The sequence below is a fragment of the Macrobrachium nipponense genome, chromosome 2 (genome assembly GCF_015104395.2).
Source record: "Macrobrachium nipponense isolate FS-2020 chromosome 2, ASM1510439v2, whole genome shotgun sequence".
Taxonomy (NCBI): domain Eukaryota; kingdom Metazoa; phylum Arthropoda; class Malacostraca; order Decapoda; family Palaemonidae; genus Macrobrachium; species Macrobrachium nipponense.
In genome coordinates this window covers 75,794,801-75,800,134 of record NC_087201.1, presented here as the reverse complement: position 1 = coordinate 75,800,134, position 5,334 = coordinate 75,794,801, and positions in this window count along the sequence as shown.

Genomic DNA, 5,334 nt, shown 5'->3' with positions numbered 1-5,334 from the left:
ATCTAGTAATCCACAAAAATCTACATATCGTGGATATGGAAGTGTATAAATATCGCATTCTTACGTTGCTGAAATTAATCATGCTCAACCTGTTGTCGACAAATCCCTCATACAATCTATCAAAAGTAAAATCAATAAAGACATTCAAGAAGTGGAGATCCAGCAGAAATTTTTTTTTATCTTTTAACTAAATATCATGAAGTTTTCTCCACTAGCGAGGGATCTCTAGGGAAAAAGGATGTCATTGAACACCAAATAAGGTTAAAAAACAATCATAAAGTCATTTACGTACCTTCGTATAGACTCCCTATGATATTCCAGAATAAGATCAATGATGAAGTAGGTAATGTTAGAAGAAGGAGTCATTAGGAAATTGAATAGCCCATACAATTTTTCCTTAATCGTTGTACCCAAAAAAGATCGGACTTGGCGAATTTGCGTAGAAACAAGAAAATGATTCCCGATCGTTTTCCGGTGCCTTGTACCGACGATCTCTTATCCTTGTTAGGTCAAAACAAATATTTAACCAGCTTGGACTTAATTAAAGGTTTTCACCAGATACCCTTAGCTAAAGAGAGTACCCCATACACTAGCGAGGGATCTCTAGGGAAAACGGATGTCATTGAACACAAAATAAGGTTAAAAGACAAGCATAAAGTCATTTACGTACCTTCGTATAGACTCCCTATGAAATTCCAGAATAAGATCAATGACGAAGTGGGTAGGGTAGAAGAAGGAGTCATTAGGAAATCGAATAGCCCATACAATTTTTCCTTAATCGTTGTACCCAAAAAAGATAGGACCTGGCGAATTTGCGCAGAAACGAGGAAACGATTCCCGATCGTTTTCCGGTGCCATGTACCGACGATCTCTTATCCTTGTTAGGTCAGAACAAATATTTAACCAGCTTGGACTTAAAGGCTTTCACCAGATACCCTTAGCTAAAGAGAGTACCCCATACACCGCCTTCAGCACAGCCAGGGAACATTATAAATTTTTAGGTATGCCTTTTGGCTTACAGTGCGCCCCAATCACATTCACCAGAATGATTAATATAGTGTTTGGAGAGTTGTTAGGGGACACCCTTCATGCCTATATGGACGATCTTGTAATCTTTTCTAATACCTTAGAAGAACATTTGCATAAACTAGAACTAGTGCTACAGACACTAAGGCAACACAATCTAAGAGTAAAAATATCAAAGTGTGAGTTTTTTAAAACAGAACTAGTCTATTTAGGTTTTACGGTGTCTAGTCAAGGTCTTAAGGTAGTCCATGATAAGGTCGGCTATCTGTAACTTTCTGGTACCTACTAACGTAAAGGGGATACATTCAATTTTTAGGCTGTAGTGGGTACTACACAAGGTTTGTACACAACTATTCAATCATAGCAGCTCCTTTAATGGATCTTACGAAGAAGGGCGTAGATTTTATATGGTCTGAAATGCATCAACAGTCGTTCGATAACTTGAAAGAGAAATTGTGTAGTTCACCTATCTTAAAATTCCCTGATTTCAGTAAGGAATTTTTTATCGCAACTGACGCCTCAGACCAAGGTGTAGGAGGGGTACTACTTCAGCAATATGATAAACAGTTCTTTCCTATAGCTTTTTATTCACGTGAACTGAAGCCCTCTGAAAGCAAATATGCAGTAATAGACAAGGAAGGGCTAGGTATCATTAACTAACCAATACATTTAAGTTCATAATCTATGGCTATCCTGTTAAGATCCTTACTGACCATAAGCTCCTCACCAAATTCTTCAAAGGCTTTAATCACAGTCCCATATGATCATTCAGGACTTTGGAGCCAAGATAGGATACCTACCTGGGAAAGCGAATATCATAGCTAATGCATTATCCCGCAACCCCACGCCATCCTGTATGGAACCATTAGCTGAACTAGAAGATATAGCAACATCCGTACCCATTGTTAAAACCGTATCTGAACAAGAACATATCCTAAGCCAAGCGATCACGCACATTGAAGACCCGGGTTGGAGTGCTGAACTGGTACAAACTGAACAAAGGAAAGATCAGCAGTTAAGAAAAATAATAGATGCTTTGAACGGAAATCCTAAAGAAAAAGAATATTTAAAGTATGTGCAGCAGGGTTATATAATCAAAGGGCAGGTTACTAACGACCAGGTAGTAGCACCAATCTCTCTTAAACCAATCGTCCTAAACTGGTTGCATTCTAATCCCTTACATGGTCATCCAGGGTTCTCTATCATGTCACAGAAAGCTAAATCACTATTTTACTGGCCTACAATGCTTAGAGATATAAAAATAACACATAACTAATTGTCACATTTGTCATGAAAACAAGGGACACACTGAGACACCTGTCAGCCTAGGGGCCTATCCCGTGCCAAACCAACCCTTTGAAAGAGGAAATAAGCACCTCTTGGTGTTAATAGATGCCTTGACTCGATATACAGAATTGACAGCACTAAAAACAAAGACCGCAATTGAATGCACTATGAAATTTTACGAGTGCTACATCTGTAAACACGGAATTCCACACATGACAATCTCTGACTCGGGTGGAGAATTCAATAATCATTTCCTTAACTCGTTGTGTGAATTCCTTTGCATTAAGAAAATCAATTCCATGATTTATCACCCAGAGTCAAACGGATTGGTAGAAAGCTATAAAAATAACACCACATGAAGCCTTATACAGCACCCCTGCTATAAATAATTTATCAAATCCCCTAAGGGATGTTATGGATGCAAGTGTAAGCCGATATAACATACTTCGTAAGAATTTAGAAGAGGCACAAATCATAATGAAAAAGAATCATGATAAAATTGCTAAACAAACAAAACAATATGCAGTAGGTGATCGAATCTATATCCAAACATATGTGCGCTGAGGTTTGAACTATAAACTAACGCCTAAGTTTGAAGGCCCTTTTTGTATTCTAGAAATATTAACGGCAAATAGGTTAAAAGATCAAAACATATCACAACCTACTGACATAAGGACCATCCCATTGGCTCACGTTTGAAGCTAATGGAAAAAGGGAAGAAAGAAAGGCAAGGAGAGGAAATTATGTATACCTATATATAAAACTTATCTAATAAACTAGTATAAATAAAGCTTACATAGTAAAAAGTATATATAAAATTTGTATGAAAATATATTTTATAAGTTTTGAATAAGAAGCAACTATTTTAAACATGAGTAATTACATATAATTCACTATTTGCAGGTTCCAACATGAAGCATATATTGTTCGGATCGGTAATGTTTGTTCAGACATTTTTCTCGTGTGGGAGGAGTGCTAAAACAAAAAATATCAAATTTACACATGGCTCTATCATTGAAAGAACTTACTATGAGATTCAGGGTCTCTGTAACACGGTTTTTTGGACTTTGCTCCTTGTCAAAGCATCGGATGTAGCTGAAAGTTGACATATGTATACTTTACAACCACACACAAATTTTGTCAGCATTATCAATAACCTAAACCCGATAGTTTTAATTTTCATAGAGTAAAAATGATCTAGCCGACGCCATGGCCAATGATTACGAGCCAAGAGTCGAAAAACATTCATTACGTAAGCAAGGTAAACAAACACCTTTTGACGAAATGTTGCCCCGCCCATCCACCAGACAGACACTCAATCGGCTCTGAAACCCAAAGACTTTATGAATGGCGGAACGATACATAGATGTGGGTGGGGTATCAGGGCTAGTGTAGTAACTGTAGCAGTAGTACCGCAACAGTATAGCAGTAATATACATGAATTAAACGTTTAGACCAACTGCTGGGATCCTTGAGGATCATTTAGCACTTCTTACAACTACTCGAGAAATTAGTTTTTATAGCCAGAAGTTAAATTTTCTAATCCAACAATGCCTATGGTAGCCTTCAGTGTTATCCTGAATTATAACGAGGCGAAAGTGGGTGGAGCCTCATGAAGTCATCATTCTGACGATAATTATTGGTGAAGGTTTAAAGCAATATACGGTACCGGCTATTTTTTTTTTCAGTAAATAGGTAGATAGCCAATAAATAAAAATTGCTTGACATTGGATAAAGCAGTTATCAAATCAAGCTTGTCTACTATGTTTTTGATAATTACCAACTATTCCCTACATCTTATCAATCTGATTGTGACCTATAAAGTAGACTGTAATTTCTTAGGACACTTATTTTGGGAGTTAGAGTAATAATCGAAGTGTTTTTGTATTTATTAACATATTTTGTTGGTTTGTTCATTATGACAATTATCAGTGGAGAGGTTCCATAGTTCATAAAGGTGTACTGCTTTGCTTGTATTTAAATTTGTATGTCATTGTTGCCAGAGGTTTAGCCTTCGTTACGTATAGCCAATCATCCATCGAGAAAGGGGGAAGAAATGCTGTCATAAGTTACGTAACGAGTGCGTTCGAAACCTTTTCTCTGAGTAAGTTGGCCCGTCTTCAAAAAAAGTCACTTTTACATTATAAAGTACCAAATTTATTCAACCTACGTAATGCAGAATACTGTCAAAATTTATGTGTAGATATAATATGTATTCTGAATAAGCGTTATATTTATGAAATGCATAGATAAAAAGTTATTGCGAAAAAACCGTGTTACAGAGGCCCTGAATCTCATAGTAGGACGTATTTATTACAGCAAGCAACGTAATTCTTGAGGTTGATTTGCGAGCGATTTTCTTGCCAGAAAATGATGTCATTAATCTTAAAAGCGACTTATTGCATTTTGCCAAATCACTGAATCAATTATGCCGTCTTTTCATTTGCAAAACAAGACAGCTGAAGCAGAATGCTTAGCTCGTGAACTTCTTATGTGGACCATGAGACACAACAACGTATAACGGCGTAATCCATTCTTATTCGAGGTGCTCAATATCTTTGGGTCCATTGCAAGCTTAAGTCTGGGAATTTCCAATCGTCTTAAAATTAATGATCAAAATAAGAGAATTGAATTTCTACAACATCAAAATGAATTCATTTTCTCTGAACTTCACAGGCAATTAGAGTCAATAAATCAGCTTATGACGTTGGTGAACGAACATTCCAGTAATATAAATCAGATTATGGATGTGCAATACCTGCTTGCAACATTAGCATATTACAATTCTAAGGTAGATCATATCCATATGAAAATTTCACATTTTATTGAAAAATCCAAAGATTATGTGGAAGCGATTCTCTAGCTACAAAGGGAGTTCTTTCACCGCATCTCTTGCCTATCAAAGACTTATTAACATTAACTTTAGAGAATGTGCGTGAGAAACTTGGTTATGCTCCTTTAGTTTAACTTCAGTAAGCTTAAAAAATTACAGAATCATGATTAATATTCCCTTCGATTCTT